The sequence below is a fragment of the Nanorana parkeri genome, unplaced genomic scaffold (genome assembly GCF_000935625.1).
Source record: "Nanorana parkeri isolate BGI_ZX_2015 unplaced genomic scaffold, ASM93562v1 scaffold784, whole genome shotgun sequence".
Classification (NCBI taxonomy): domain Eukaryota; kingdom Metazoa; phylum Chordata; class Amphibia; order Anura; family Dicroglossidae; genus Nanorana; species Nanorana parkeri.
This window is the reverse complement of record NW_017307052.1, coordinates 456,616-473,336: the sequence shown is the minus strand read 5'-3', so window position 1 is coordinate 473,336 and position 16,721 is coordinate 456,616. Positions and strand designations below refer to the sequence as shown.

Here is a 16,721-nt window from a genome sequence, read left to right as displayed (position 1 = left end):
CGGAGGGGGTTGGGGCGAGTTTAAGTGCTGACTTGGAGAAAAGTCAATATTTCCATATAACGTACCCCAGTTTGTATAAGCATAGCTTGTAAATTCTAACCTAAAGAGCACCAGCATCAGTAAGCATTTACAAGTCATTTGAAAAGCTTCGAGCAGCTTTCTTTACAGCTCTTTACACAATTTTAATTTGGAAGCATTGAATGCAGCAATTCATGGGAGCCACATTGTAACTTTGTACAAGCTTGTGCCAGAGCCGAACACTGCGTGCAACCGAACCAGGCAAGCAGCTAAATACACAGCTGAAACAGTTGAACAACCTCTCCTCCTGTCAGCAAGCTTCCAGTGTTAGATTAATAACCTTGTGCAGTGCAGTGGAGCCTGGTTGGCAGACATCACTAATATAAAACAAATTTGAAGACTTATGCTAGCAGTGATTTAAAATGCTCTTATGGATTTTTCTTTCATTCATAACTGTTAAAACGTGTTTGGGAACTGTTTTACCGGCCAAAGCATTTGCCATTGTGTTCAGCCAGTCTTGTGGTCCAGGCATGAATCATAGCCTCACTCTGCTACTCTGCAGTTAATGAATACAGCTTAGGCACCAGCCCTCTCTCAGGCAGCTGATTGGACAATGATAGAGCAGAATTACACTGATAAAATATTTCCTCCTGTCAGCAAGCCCTCAGTGTCAGACTGATAGCCTTGTGCAATGCAGTGAAGTCTGGTTGGCAGACATTACTGTCCTTCATTCTCCAAACGTTAGGGAACCAAGAAACATAAAGTGCAGGTTTAAAAAAATAAATAAAAAGGAGCCTATTGAAATCAACAATAAACATAAATGGCAGAAAACAATGGAGAAAGTCCAGGACGTCATCAGTGCCAAGCCAGAGGTCAAATGTCAAAGCACTTAATCGGGGGAACACTGAGAGCAGAACAAACGGAAACAATTGCCGGAGTCAGGAACCAGGAGATCAGTCAGCCAGGGTCATACACGGAGAACAGAAACAACAGCAGAGCACTTGGTAGATCAGAACACACGCAAGGGCGGAGACTGAATGGACGAGCTGATGATGAAATAGTGACCTGGTGTTTCCATCATCACTTTGAGACAGGAATTTGTCAGAAGTTTTGCAAGCAGTTGCAGGTTGATAATGTTACCGGGTTTGGTCATAAGAGGGCGCCAAAGAGGAACAAAGTGTCAGACACACTGCGAACAAGCCATGCTGCAAGCAATTGGACAAGGAAGGGTATAAAAAAAAAAACCCTGACACCGAGTCTCAGAGGATAATAAGCTAATATAAAACACATTCCAATACTTATGCTAGCAGTGATTAAAATGCTTTTGTGCTTTTAGGGATTTTTGATATAATTAATAAGTGTCAGGACACACAGAGAAGGCAACATGTCATGACTTCATCTTCTCATCATCCCTTCTCTTCTTCCACACAGGTATACAGATTTAACCTCTGCTTTACTGACTCCATCTTATATGAATTTCTGCTGCTGCAACCCTCTTTTTATGGTATACAGATATAACCTCTGCTTTACCGACTCCATCTTAAATGAATTTTCGCTGCAACCCTCTTTTCATGGTATACAGATTTAACCCCTGCTTTACTGACTCCAGCTTAAATGAATTTCCGCTGCAAGCCTCTTTTCATGGTATACAGATTTAACCCCTGCTTTACTGACTCCAGCTTAAATGAATTTCCGCTGCAAGCCTCTTTTCATGGTATACAGATTTAACCCCTGCTTTACTGACTCCATCCTGTATGAGTTTCTGCTGCAACCCTCTTTTCATGGTGTACAGATTTAACCTCTGCTTTACTGGCTCCATCCTGTATGCATTTCGCCTGCTGCAACCCTCTTTTCATGGTATACAGGTTTAACCTACAGCTGTAAATGTGATGTGATGCCTATGTTATTGATATATACGGACTTTGCTGTTTTGTTGAAAAGGCGATGTAATCTTTATGGCCTACGCCTGTCGTGTCTTAGTGTGAAAAGTGTGCTCCCTCATCCCATGTGCCTTTTATCATTTCCTAATACATTAACTGACATACACTCCCCCCACTCCATAGTCCTATAAATTTAGATGCGTGTGATAGGGCAGCCGGTCCGATCCTACTGTAATGTCACCAACATGTGACGATATGCAGTTTCAATCTTACCAGGCCGTCATCAAGACGTGATGATGCCACTCTCAGAACAACAATCTAAGGCCAGCAGACTGAGAGCGATTGTCACTAGGGGTTGGTTAACTCCGCCGTTAACCCGTTATACCAAATAATAGCTGCCACCACGTGTTTTAATAGAAACACGCACCGTTCCCAGCAAATGCTGTGACAATTCAAAAACTGAAAACAATGCATGTGATGCCCACTGTCCCCTCAGACAGGAATAAACCAGGTTTTACAAAATGGCAGCGCTCTTCACAGAGGCAAGGATACTTTAAGTTCTTATTTAGAGCATAGATATAAGCTTAACGATTCTAAAAGGTTGTTTTTCGTAAAAGAAATGGTGCAGAAAAATATACAGAAAAGAAGAAGTTACATAAAAGAGACATAAAACAACAGTAAACAAAAAAGGGATAAACATTAAAGTACCTTACAAAGTCATGGGTTCTTTAAGTTCCAGCAGAGTCCAGGCACTGAAACAGAAGATGGATCTGGGGTTGACTCTCTCGAGGTAAGGCTTAGCAAAAGGTTATTTTCTTGTTGTTAACAATAGCTTCTTCTTGATGGTACACAAGAGCCTCTTCTTAATGGTAAACAAGAGCTTCCTGGCTGTCTTGTGCAGCAGCTTTCTGTGGGCCCTCTAGGGGGTGTCACTGAGCCAGCCCCTTACCCAATCAGGAATGCTCAAGGAGGTAAGCAGCAGGGCTGAAGCATTTTATGATCTCCTCACCAGCCCCTCCCAAACTTAAAGGAGAACTATGAGGTGAGTGATTTTCACTCAACCTAATAGTTCGAGCCGACCTGTGACAATGAGACTGTCACACGTCGGCTCAATAGATTGGGAAGTGAGCGAACACATACCGTCGCTCGCTCACTTTTCGTTCCTGTCCCTGCAGAGAGCTGTGACTGTCACTCACAGCTCCCTGCAGGGATTCCCTGCCTCCCCTGTCCGATCCTCCAGCGCTGACTGGAGGAACGAACGGGGGAGGGGGCGGGTACAGCTGGCTCTGCCTCTAGATAGTCAGAGCCAGCTGGGTGGATCTCAACAGTAATGCCGGGATCCGTCCAAGGCTGGCGCGGTCTCAGTATACCGCGAGCTGTAGCTCGCGGTATACTGAGCTTTGGGTCGCCGGAGGATGCTAGTTTATGTCCTCCAGTGACCCTGAGGAGAACTATTGGGGAAAAGCACTGACCCCATAGTTCTCCTTTAATAAACAATAGATTATTGTTATGAAATTAGCTTTGGATAGATACCAGACCTGATATACCTGTGGGGTATGTGCCTACCTCAAAAGGGTTAAAGTGCGTCTTTAGCCCTTTGGGCCTTCTAAACCCACCCTGTTTGGTATGTCTATGCTCAGGGTCAAAAGATACATTAATAATTTATATATATATATATATATCACCCCAGGTCCAAAGTTATGAATACAGAGGGAAATTTTCACCCTGATTTTACAAGCAGGGGTGAGGTACAGGTAATTTGCTCATTATCAGGCCAAGTCATCTTTGTGACTTAACTAGGCTGTCCAATGATAATTAGTGTTCTGGCTTTACTTACTGTTTAATGATCCTGCCATAAAACTATCATGCCTGAGGCCTGATTAAAAGATATTTGGTGCTTTACTATTTAAAGACGTCCTACACAAAAATTAAACTCATCTCATTTAATTATAACTAGACGTGATGAATTTCAACAAAGGAACAAGGGGTTTTCTACTCAGTATTGGGGAGCCCAGACCTCATTATCGCCAAAATGTGCTTTAGGGAAAGGCACATTTGCCAGGGGACACATTTGCCATGTCTTATGTTCAACATAAGTGTCAGGAAACTCAGAAGACACTTGGAGAAGGTGGATATATATACCAACAGTGCTCCTGACAGACTGCAGGTAAACCTGTTTTCCCCACCCAGCGGTCTCTATTCCAAACCTGATTACTACTCCCCATCCTCTAATATGCTTTCTCTACCATTGCTTCTCACAATTGTGTCTTCTCTTTTCTTCTTAAACTTTCTCTACTCTACCCCTTTTTCTCCAACCAAAAGATTATATATTTCCCCTTCTCTCCTGCCTCTCCCTATTACTACACTCACAGACTCCTGCTCATTCTGAACCCACATGCTTGGATTACCTCCAGGACTTTGGGGTATGTGCGCTCATATAAAACTCACTCCCGTCTCACTTCCCCCAGCCTCTTGCTTCTTCTGGCTCCTGGAGATATTTCTCCCAATCTTGGCCCTATGTTATTTAATGTTAACCCCTACAACAAACCCACTAATTGCTATTCCCCTGCATCCAAGGACCAGTGTCCCCCTCTCATGTGTCCTTTGGAATGGCAGCTTATGTAACAAGCTCAATGCTGTCTAAGATTTTCTTATCTCTAACTCCTTTAACATGTTTGCTGTTACTGAAACCTGGCTTCGGGAATCTGACTCTGCCCCTCCGGCTGCCCTCTCCCATGGTGGCCTTCACTAAACTTACTCACCCAGACCCAATAGAAGAGAAGGAGATGGAGTTGGAATCCTTCTGTCCACACAAATCATTTCTCAAGTTCTGCCTTCTTCTCCCTGTCTATCTCTCTCCTCTTTTGAATATTACTCTAATCGCCTATTTTCTGCAGTTTCTCTGAGAATTGGTGTGATTTATCGACCTCCTGGACCGGTATCTCGATTTCTTGGCGGCTTCTCTGCCTGGCTACCTTTCTCTCTCTCCTCTGAAATACCCACTATCATTCTTGGTGACTTTAACATTGCTAATAACATAGACACCCCGGCGGCTACCACTCCACTTTTCAACCTAATCTCTTCTTTTGACCTCATACAATGGACACACACTCCAACTCACTGTGATGGCAATATACTAGATCTTGTGTTCTCTCGTCTCTGCACTCCTCCAACCTCTCCAACATCCATTTACCTCTCTCTGACCACAACCTTGTCAGTTTCACGCTCACCCTGTCCCCAACCCTAAATCTCCCCAACCAGCAAACTGTTACCTAAAGAAACCTTTGCCACTTCAACCCTTCTCTTCTCTACTAGTGACTATGTGTACAACAAAATCTCACCCCGTCCTGCCCTGACCTGGCTACAACAGCTCTCATCCTCCATAGACACCCTGGCTCCTCTCGCTACACACAGACTTAGATCGCGTTTACTACAACCTTGGAAAACGGAAAATACCAGAAAACCTAAAAGGCATAGCTGTGCTTTTGAGCGAGTGTGTCGTAGAACTAGGTCCCTGCAAGACTTCGCCCTGTATAAAGCTGCCGTCCTAAAATATAAATCCTCCCTCCATGCCGCCCCACACAAACCTATTTTGTCACTCTCATTCAGTCCTCATCAACTCTTTTCTAACTTTATCAGGCCCGGCGCTACCGCAAGACAAGTCAGGTGGCCACCTGAGGGCGCTGCAGTGGGGGGGCGCAAAAATGCACTTTGCCTGTGTAGGCAAGAATCCTAGCACCAGCCCTGACCTTTATATCTCTATTTTGTCATCCCCCACCTCCACCCACTAACTCATTCATTGCCCAGGACATTGCCATTCATTTCAAAAACAAGATTGATGCAATTCGTGATGAGATCTCCACTATCCAGTTATCTTCCCCTATTAACGTATCAGGGCCACCACCACATTTGTTACTTTCCTCTTTTGACTCTGTCACTACAGAGGTGTTTGGAAAGCTTTTCTCTGACATTCGCCTCACCACCTGCCCCCTAGACCCTGTTTCCTTACCACTACTCTGCTGACCTACTTACTCTATCCTACACACTTACGTTCACCTACTTACTCTATCCTACACACTTACGTTCACCTACTTACTCTATCCTATCTTCCCCTCTAAAACATGCACTGGTCACCCCCATACTGAATAAACCCTCATTGGACCCTGAACCCAACCTGAACAATCTCAGACCAATATCCTTACTCCTGTTCACCTCCAAACTCCTAGAATGCCTATTCTACAACTGCAAAGCTTCCACCTCACTGGTAATAACCTCCTTGACCCCTTACAGTCTGGCTTTTGCCCACAACACTCCACTGAAACTGCCCTCCTAAAACTCATTTATGAATGCTAAAAACAATAGCCAGTACTCCTTACCTCGTGCTATTAGAACTTTCTGCTGCTTTTCACACAGTTGACCACCTGCTCCTCCTCAAAAAACTCCACTCGCTTGGCCTCCAAAACTCTGCTGTCTCATGGCTCCCCTCCTACCTATCTACAGTAAGTGCTCCTCTATGATTAACCCCAGGTGGTAAAACGCGTGAGTGGCAATGGAATAGGAGAGATACTATGGTGGTGTATACCTAGTATTTTGAACTTTGCATGGAATTTACAACAATAAAGTTGGATTTTTATGGACCTCGGTTTCGTGCGGCTGATTGGAGAGATATTTCTCCTTTAGTGTCACCTAAAAAAAATCTACATCCTCCTCTCCCTCTTTTTTTAGAGGTCCCCCAAGGCTCTGTCCTCTGGCCCCTTCTTTTCTATATATACACTTCCTCCCTTGGTCATTTGCTAATCTCGCATGGCTTCCAATACCATCTCTACGCTGATGATGTACAAATATATATTGGCTGACCTCTACACAGGCTCCTCCCCTTCAGTCTATCACAGATGCTGCTGCCAGACTCATCCACCAAACCAACCGCTCAGTATCTGCAACCCTCCTCTGTCAATCTCTCCACTGGCTTTCATCCCCTACCCCTCTCTGCCAACCCCTCCACTGGCTTTCATCCCATCCCCCCCTCTGCCAATCCCTCCACTGGCTTTCATCCCCTGCCCTTCTCTGCCAATCCCTCCACTGGCTTGCATCCCCTGCCCCCCTCTGCCAATCCCTCCACTGGCTTACAATCACCCAAATAATAAAATTCTAAATATTAACATAACAACCATTTACAAAGCCATCCACAACTCTGCCCCCGGCTATATCTCCAACTTCGTATCAAAGTATCACCCTAACCGTCCCCTCCGCTCCTCCCAAGACCTCCTGCTTTCCAGCTCCCTCGTCACCTCCTCCTATACTCACCTCCAGGACTTCTCTAGAGTCTCTCCCATCCTTTAGAGCTTCTTACCCCAACTTTTCCATCTATCTATCACTTATTCTGTCTGCCTGTACGTGATGCCTGAAAACTCATCTCTTCAGGGAAGCCTATCCCACCTCAACCTAACTACTGAACTATTACTTTCTCAAACAACCCCACACAGCTACCACCACTTGAATCACTTACCCCTCCCTTTTAGATTGTAAGCTCTCAGGGGCAGGACCCTCCTTACCATCTTGTTTTGAATTGTTTTGTAACTATAATGTCTTCCTTATATTGTACAGCGCTGCACAAACTGTTGGTGCTATATAAATCCTGTATTATATTAATAATGACTCTTGAAACAAATATTTGGCTTCCAGTGTTAGATTCACGACCTTCTGCAATGCAGTGAAGTCTGGTTGGCAGACACCACCGTCTTTCCTAGTCCCAGTCTGGGAAGACAGGAAGCTAATATAAAACAAATTCAGAACCTATGCCGGCAATAATAAAATGCTTTTAGGGATTTTTCTTTAATTGAAACAAACATCTGGGAACTGTTTTACCTGCTAAAGGATTTGCCAGTGTTCAGCCAGTCCTGCAGTCCACGCATACATCATAGCCTCACTCTGCAGCTAAGAAATGCAGCATAGTCAGCAATCTCAGCCAGCTGATTGGACGGAAGAAGCGGATCTACACTGATGGGATGAGTCCTCCCATCCGCAAGCGTTCAGTGTTAGATTGATAGTCTTGTGCAATGCAGTGGAATCTGGCTGCAGACACCCCCCTCTTACCTTCTCCCATTGCGGGATAACAGGAAGGTATTTGAAAACAAATGCAGATACTTATGCCAGCAATAATTAAATGCTTTTAGGGATTTCTCTTTATTCATAACCTGATTTCAATGCTGATCTTTTATATCTACATGGAGTTTGTCTTTAAATTGAAAAACATAATATTGTGCAGTATTATTGCTGTACTTTCCTTTTCATTTCAATCATGCAGTGGTGGTGGGGATGGGACCATTCATTCCTATTGGTCAGGTGAATAAAATAATTAAGCGTTTCTATGGGACGCACTGTGAGGCAGTGGGCTGTGATAGAGGTTTATGTCTTAAAGCTGCAGCACACCTCATGAGTGCAAACAGGTCCTAAATGTAGTAAAGTTATGATTAATCTTAATCCACGTCCCCACTTCATTGGAGCCCTCGCTCCATCTGTACCCCCACTCCATCAGAGCACTCCCTCCATCCGCACCCCCAGTCCATCAGCGCACTCCCTCCATCCGCACCCCCACTCCATCAGAGCCCTTGCACCATCCGTATCCCCCACTCCATCCGCACCCCCACTCCAGTGGAGCCCTCGCTCAATCTGTTTTTCCACTCCATCAGAGCCCTCACTCTTTCCACACCCCCACTCCATCAGAGACTTCACTCCATCCGTGTCCCCACTCCATCAGAGCCCATGCTCCATCCGCACTCCCACTCCATCAGAGCCCTTGCTCCATCCGCACCCCCACTCCATCAGAGCCCTTGCTCAATCCGTGCCCCTACTCCATCAGAGCACTCGCTCCATTTGCACCCCTACTCCTTGCTCCATCCGCACCCCCACTCCATCAGAGCCCATGCTCAATCCTTGCCCCCACTCCATCAGAACACTCGCTCCATTTGCACCCCTTCGGAAACCCTTGCTCCATTCGTGCCCCCACTCCATCAGAGCACTCGCTCCATTTGCACCCCTACTCCATCAGAGCACTCCCTCCATCCGCACCCCCACTCCATCAGAGCCCTCGCTCCATCCGCACTCCCACTCCATCAGAGCCCTTGCTCCATCCGCACCCCCACTCCATCAGAGCCCTCGCACCATCCGTACCCCCCACTCCATCCGCGCTCCCTCTCCAGTGGAGCCCTCGCTCAATCTATTTTTCCACTCCATCAGAGCCCTCACTCTTTCCACACCCCCACTCCATCAGAGCCCTCGCTCCATCCGCACTCCCACTCCATCAGAGCCCTTGCTCCATCCGCACCCCCACTCCATCAGAGCCCTCGCACCATCCGTACCCCCCACTCCATCCGCGCTCCCTCTCCAGTGGAGCCCTCGCTCAATCTATTTTTCCACTCCATCAGAGCCCTCACTCTTTCCACACCCCCACTCCATCAGAGCCCTCGCTCCATCCGCACTCCCACTCCATCAGAGCCCTTGCTCCATCCGCACCCCCACTCCATCAGAGCCCTCGCACCATCCGTACCCCCCACTCCATCCGCGCTCCCTCTCCAGTGGAGCCCTCGCTCAATCTATTTTTCCACTCCATCAGAGCCCTCACTCTTTCCACACCCCCACTCCATCAGAGCCCTCGCTCCATCCGCACTCCCACTCCATCAGAGCCCTTGCTCCATCCGCACCCCCACTCCATCAGAGCCCATGCTCAATCCTTGCCCCCACTCCATCAGAACACTCGCTCCATTTGCACCCCTTCGGAAACCCTTGCTCCATTCGTGCCCCCACTCCATCAGAGCACTCGCTCCATTTGCACCCCTACTCCATCAGAGCACTCCCTCCATCCGCACCCCCACTCCATCAGCGCACTCCATCCGCACCCCCACTCCATCAGAGCCCTCGCACCATCCGTACCCCCCACTCCATCCGCGCTCCCTCTCCAGTGGAGCCCTCGCTCAATCTATTTTTCCACTCCATCAGAGCCCTCACTCTTTCCACACCCCCACTCCATCAGAGCCCTCACTCTTTCCACACCCCCACTCCATCAGAGCCCTCACTCTTTCCACACCCCCACTCCATCAGAGCCCTCACTCTTTCCACACCCCCACTCCATCAGAGCCCTCACTCTTTCCACACCCCCACTCCATCAGAGCCCTCACTCTTTCCACACCCCCACTCCATCAGAGCCCTCACTCTTTCCACACCCCCACTCCATCAGAGCCCTCACTCTTTCCACACCCCCACTCCATCAGAGCCCTCACTCTTTCCACACCCCCACTCCATCAGAGCCCTCACTCTTTCCACACCCCCACTCCATCAGAGCCCTCACTCTTTCCACACCCCCACTCCATCAGAGCCCTCACTCTTTCCACACCCCCACTCCATCAGAGCCCTCACTCTTTCCACACCCCCACTCCATCAGAGCCCTCACTCTTTCCACACCCCCACTCCATCAGAGCCCTCACTCTTTCCACACCCCCACTCCATCAGAGCCCTCACTCTTTCCACACCCCCACTCCATCAGAGCCCTCACTCTTTCCACACCCCCACTCCATCAGAGCCCTCACTCTTTCCACACCCCCACTCCATCAGAGCCCTCACTCTTTCCACACCCCCACTCCATCAGAGCCCTCACTCTTTCCACACCCCCACTCCATCAGAGCCCTCACTCTTTCCACACCCCCACTCCATCAGAGCCCTCACTCTTTCCACACCCCCACTCCATCAGAGCCCTCACTCTTTCCACACCCCCACTCCATCAGAGCCCTCACTCTTTCCACACCCCCACTCCATCAGAGCCCTCACTCTTTCCACACCCCCACTCCATCAGAGCCCTCACTCTTTCCACACCCCCACTCCATCAGAGCCCTCACTCTTTCCACACCCCCACTCCATCAGAGCCCTCACTCTTTCCACACCCCCACTCCATCAGAGCCCTCACTCTTTCCACACCCCCACTCCATCAGAGCCCTCACTCTTTCCACACCCCCACTCCATCAGAGCCCTCACTCTTTCCACACCCCCACTCCATCAGAGCCCTCACTCTTTCCACACCCCCACTCCATCAGAGCCCTCACTCTTTCCACACCCCCACTCCATCAGAGCCCTCACTCTTTCCACACCCCCACTCCATCAGAGCCCTCACTCTTTCCACACCCCCACTCCATCAGAGCCCTCACTCTTTCCACACCCCCACTCCATCAGAGCCCTCACTCTTTCCACACCCCCACTCCATCAGAGCCCTCACTCTTTCCACACCCCCACTCCATCAGAGCCCTCACTCTTTCCACACCCCCACTCCATCAGAGCCCTCACTCTTTCCACACCCCCACTCCATCAGAGCCCTCACTCTTTCCACACCCCCACTCCATCAGAGCCCTCACTCTTTCCACACCCCCACTCCATCAGAGCCCTCACTCTTTCCACACCCCCACTCCATCAGAGCCCTCACTCTTTCCACACCCCCACTCCATCAGAGCCCTCACTCTTTCCACACCCCCACTCCATCAGAGCCCTCACTCTTTCCACACCCCCACTCCATCAGAGCCCTCACTCTTTCCACACCCCCACTCCATCAGAGCCCTCACTCTTTCCACACCCCCACTCCATCAGAGCCCTCACTCTTTCCACACCCCCACTCCATCAGAGCCCTCACTCTTTCCACACCCCCACTCCATCAGAGCCCTCACTCTTTCCACACCCCCACTCCATCAGAGCCCTCACTCTTTCCACACCCCCACTCCATCAGAGCCCTCACTCTTTCCACACCCCCACTCCATCAGAGCCCTCACTCTTTCCACACCCCCACTCCATCAGAGCCCTCACTCTTTCCACACCCCCACTCCATCAGAGCCCTCACTCTTTCCACACCCCCACTCCATCAGAGCCCTCACTCTTTCCACACCCCCACTCCATCAGTCTCCATCAGAGCCCTTGCACCATCCGTATCCCCCACTCCATCCGCACCCCCACTCCAGTGGAGCCCTCGCTCAATCTGTTTTTCCACTCCATCAGAGCCCTCACTCTTTCCACACCCCCACTCCATCAGAGCCTTCACTCCATCCGTGTCCCCACTCCATCAGAGCCCATGCTCCATCCGCACTCCCACTCCATCAGAGACTTCACTCCATCCGTGTCCCCACTCCATCAGAGCCCATGCTCCATCTTCACTCTTTCCACACCCCCACTCCATCAGAGCCCTCACTCTTTCCACACCCCCACTCCATCAGAGCCCATGCTTAATCCGTGCCCCCACTCCATCAGAGCACTCGCTCCATTTGCACCCCTACTCCATCAGAGCACTCCCTCCATCCGCACCCCCACTCCATCAGCGCACTCCATCCGCACCCCCACTCCATCAGAGCCCTCGCACCATCCGTACCCCCCACTCCATCCGCGCTCCCTCTCCAGTGGAGCCCTCGCTCAATCTATTTTTCCACTCCATCAGAGCCCTCACTCTTTCCACACCCCCACTCCATCAGAGCCCTCACTCTTTCCACACCCCTACTCCATCAGAGCCCTCACTCTTTCCACACCAGAGCCCTCACTCTTTCCACACCCCCACTCCATCAGAGCCCTCGCTCCATCCGCACTCCCACTCCATCAGAGACCTTGCTCCATCCGCACTCCCACTCCATCAGAGTCCCTGCTCCATCTGCACCCCGCTCCATCAGAGTCCCTGCTCCATCTGCACCCCCACTCCTTCGGAAACCCTTGCTCCATTCGTGCCCCCACTCCATCAGAGCACTCGCTCCATTTGCACCCCCACTCCATCAGAGCCCTTGCTCCATCCGCACTCCCACTCCATTGGAAACCCTTGCTCTATCTGCACCCCCACTCCATCAGAGTCCCTGCTCCATCTGCGACCTCACTCCATCGGAAACCCTTGCTCCATCCACACCCCCACTCCATCTGTGCTTCCACTCCATCAGTGCCCTCACTTTCTCCACTCTATCAGGGCCTTCGCTCCCTCCGCACCACCACTTCATCAGAGCCCTCACTCCATCCGTGCCCACACTCCATAGAGCCCTCGCTCCATGCATGCTTCCACTGCATCGGAACCCTGGCTCTATTGCATCTCCTGGTCTCCTGACCTTTCTCCAGTGCAGAGTGGAGCAGCAGCTGGCCTTAAGCATGATTAAAGGTCAGGTGTCAGCATTGACAATCTGGTTCCAGCAAGCAAGCACTAGTGTGAAACACCCCTGCTGATTTAGAGCCAGAGCTATACAATTAGTGCAGAGCATAAGCTTAGTTAATTGGAAATCTTTAGCTCTTACTTATCAGAGGGAGTGTCAAACCTCTGCAGAGAGACCACTACTTCCACATAAAGAGCAAGGGTCCCACTCTGCAGCATGCTGGCAGGAGACAGGCTGTTCTACTTAAGCTGCAGCTGATTTCGAGAGAAAATGGACTGTTAAACATTGAACACCTTTTGTTTTAATGCGTGCGGAATTAAATGGTAAAGTTGAGATTGGTAAATCTGAAGGTGATTGTGCAGATACTGCCCAACCACATTGAATAATGCATTGTTGTCTGTAGCATTTACAGGTATTTGGTGGATAAAAGGAATCTGCGGGGACAGGAATATGGTAGGAGCCATTGATTTACAGGTACAGGCAGTGTAGCTGTCAACCCCATCTTTGCTTCACTACCTAGTGAGTAACTGGCCTGGAATAAGCATTGCTGGTCAGACTTTCCACGCTTTGCTGACTGTGTACGTATTCCAGGTCAGTGGCTTACTAGGGGGCGGACTGACCATTCGGTCCGTCGGGCACTGCCCGAGGGCCCGCGGCCTTCAGGGGGCCCGTCAAGGGCGCCGCATAAGGTGGAGTCTAAAGCACTTCCATATATGTGTGTGCGGCCGCACAGTGAACAAAGCGGAAAGGTAGATGCAGGTGCAGGAGTCTCGACGGTAGGAAGTTTCCAGGTGCCGTATTGGATCCACAGGCTGTGTAAATAGCGCAAACTGTCGTCCGGTCGTTTTTTCTCTCAATCTCTGCTGGATTGATGTAACATCCGATGCAGCTAGACTCAGACCAACATCCGAACCGGCTGCGCTCCGTCTCCGCACTTCGAAGCCCAGCTACACAAGGCTTCTGCCGAGACTAGTGTGCGGGATGAGCTTTGGTGAGTGTCCAGGGGAAGTTGTTAGCACACGTTACCCTGACGCGCTTCCTCAGAGGGGCGTGTGCTTTGGGTCTTGCATGGATGCATTAAATAGCCGATTGATGAGGCTAATAGACTGCCAGATTTCGCACAATCAAGCAATCAGCCGGCTATGTCGTTTTTCAAAGGTGTACTTCGAGTATTGCATATACTTTAATATAACATAATGGCACCTGTGGGGCCTTAAATGACATTCCTGAGTACCTTTACCCGTATATAATCACAAGTATACATATATTTTGACTGCTGTAAAGTGATAAACTTTTAAACATCATCTAGTGTGATCTGCATAAAGTGCCTCATGCACTACTTTTTGCAGATCGCACTGGACCGGAACGCAGGCACTAGTGTGCCACGCATTCGGGTGCTGGTGATCGCAGGGGGGCGTGGCTTCGGTGCCATTGACTACAATGCACCGCCACGCCCCCTCCCGCCCCAAAACAAAGTGAGCCGGCTGGGTTGCATACCAGAGGCCGAACGCTCTGGAACGCACTCTTTATGGTGTGACTGGGCCCTTAAAGGAGAACTATGAGGTGAGTGATTTCCACTTATCCTCATAGTTAGAGCCGATTTGTGACAAAGAAGCTGTCATAGGTCGGCTCCATCGATCGGGAAGTGAGCAGAAAAATGCAGCCGATCCGCTCACTTCTCGATCATTTCCCTGCAGAGGGTGGTGACTGTCAGTCCAATCGCCCACAGTGGAACGCGTGGCACAACGGTGCGATTGCTTGCACTATTTTTTGCGAACACATTACTCCTTGGGCATCGGTGTGGCATGCGTTCCGGTGCAAGTGATCGCACTGCAGGTCGGGAGGTGTGGCTGCGGTGCCATTGACTTGAATGCACCACCACACACTCTTCAACCCCAGAACGCAGGGAGGCTGTAATTATGCAATCCACTGTGCTCCAGCAACAAACTGTGCTGGAACACACTGGATTTGGTGTGAACAAGCCCTTACACTCAGTTGAGGGCCCGTTCACGCTATCCAGTGCTTTCCCCACACAGTCACATGGGTTGAACACACTGGACCATATAAACAAACGCTCCCTGCGTTCTGGGGTGGGAGGGGGTGTGGTGGTTCCATTCATGTCAATGGCACTGCAAACATGCCTCCCACCCACACTGGAACGTGTGGTACCACAATGCACTGGGGGGGTTTGTAAAAACTAGTGCAGCTGTGCATGGGAACCAATCAGCTTCTCTCCTCAGTTCAACATTTGAAAATGAGTGAGAGGTGCCGATTGGTTGCCATGCACGGCTGCTCCAGTTTGATAAATTCGCCTCACTGTGTTCTAGTGCAGTGCAATCACACACAAAATAGGGCATGCCTGATGTTTTGCGATCACACCGCACACATGTTCCAGTGTGAGTGGGAGGCATGTCTGCAGCGCCATTGACATGAATGGAGCCACCACGCCCCCCTCCCACCCCAGAATGAGCCTTTGTTTATGCGATCCGTTACGTTCATTCCATGAGACTGTGCGATGAACGCACTGGATAGTGTGAATGGGCCCTGAGTGATAAACACACCTTCATAAGGTTGTTCTGGACACTGTTCTGCCATACCTGCCTGATAGTTACCCTAACGGGGCAGGGTGCTCGCAGTGACTGCGGATGGCGCCGCAAATATCAGCAATTGTGTAGAGATGTCACCAGCACACCAAAATCCTTCTTAGGATAAGCAAATGTTCATTTATTGAAGTTCCTTGTCATATAAACAACTGTTGCTTATATGACAAGGAACTTCAATGAATGAACATTTGCTTATCCTAAGAAGGATTTTGGTGTGCTGGTGACATCTCTACACAATCTTTAATCGGGCGGCTGCTCACTCCCAATTAGAGCCTCGGGAGGCCCCAGCGGGCGGCCCTCTAACATGCCTGATTAGAGGGCTGTGCCTGCCTGATCTGTGACACAAGAATGTTTATACAGGTGGGACTTGTGGGAGGGGCTTGTATATGGGCGGAGCACAAGGGGGCCCCATAACCATGTATTGCCCAGGGGCCCCATGTGTTGTCAGTCCGCCCATGAGTTTGACAGTCCTGCACCCAGTCCCCAATGTCAGCTTCCATATTCCTTTCCTTGCAGAATCCATATTGAGTACCCCTGAGGGCTCCTTGAGAGCTCTGAGCTGTTAGGTAGCTGATGATACAATGCATGATACATGTAGCTCTGTGGAGTGCTGTAACAAGCAATTATTTTTATTGGACAGTTTCATTTATGCCCAATCAGAGCACTATTCCTTCCACTGACACCAATGATGGGGCACTATGCCTCCCACTGACACCAATGATGGGGCACTATTCCTCCCACTGACACCAATGATGGGACACTATTCCTCCCACTGAGGCTAAGATAGCACCTTCCTTGGCTGTAAAGAATAAGAGGTTGTAGTTCCGATTTCAGCATTCTGCTACGTGCAAGCTCCTACTATCAGCCCCTCTTCTCTGCCGCCATCAGATAAATGAGAGGTTGTCCAGGGAGCCTCAAATGTAAATAAATCATAGAAAAGGAATGCTATGGATCATCGTTTGAGTGACAGCTCTGAGTCTGCCTGGGGGCTGCCGATGCCACATACAAGATGGCGGCTCCCAGCAGCACTCTCAGGCTTGTCCAATATAATACCATCCATAATTACAGGA

General features: G+C 49.7%; 1 protein-coding gene and 2 long non-coding RNA genes across 5 annotated transcripts in view; 2 read left to right on the top strand and 1 right to left on the bottom strand.

Annotated features, from left to right (window-relative positions):
• VAMP2 (vesicle associated membrane protein 2) overlaps positions 1-16,721 on the top strand; it is an 84,095-nt gene that overhangs the window by 52,239 nt on the left and 15,135 nt on the right. The gene's annotated exons all lie outside the window — the stretch shown is intronic.
• LOC108793794 overlaps positions 1-16,721 on the bottom strand; it is a 51,143-nt gene that overhangs the window by 19,758 nt on the left and 14,664 nt on the right. The window lies entirely within an intron of this gene.
• The window catches only part of LOC108793793, a 23,868-nt gene that overhangs the window by 956 nt on the left and 6,191 nt on the right, over positions 1-16,721 (top strand). Inside the window, exon 2 of the long non-coding RNA XR_001941673.1 lies at positions 1,450-1,522. This is a non-coding gene — a long non-coding RNA (uncharacterized LOC108793793). The remainder of the gene's footprint in view (positions 1-1,449; positions 1,523-16,721) is intronic.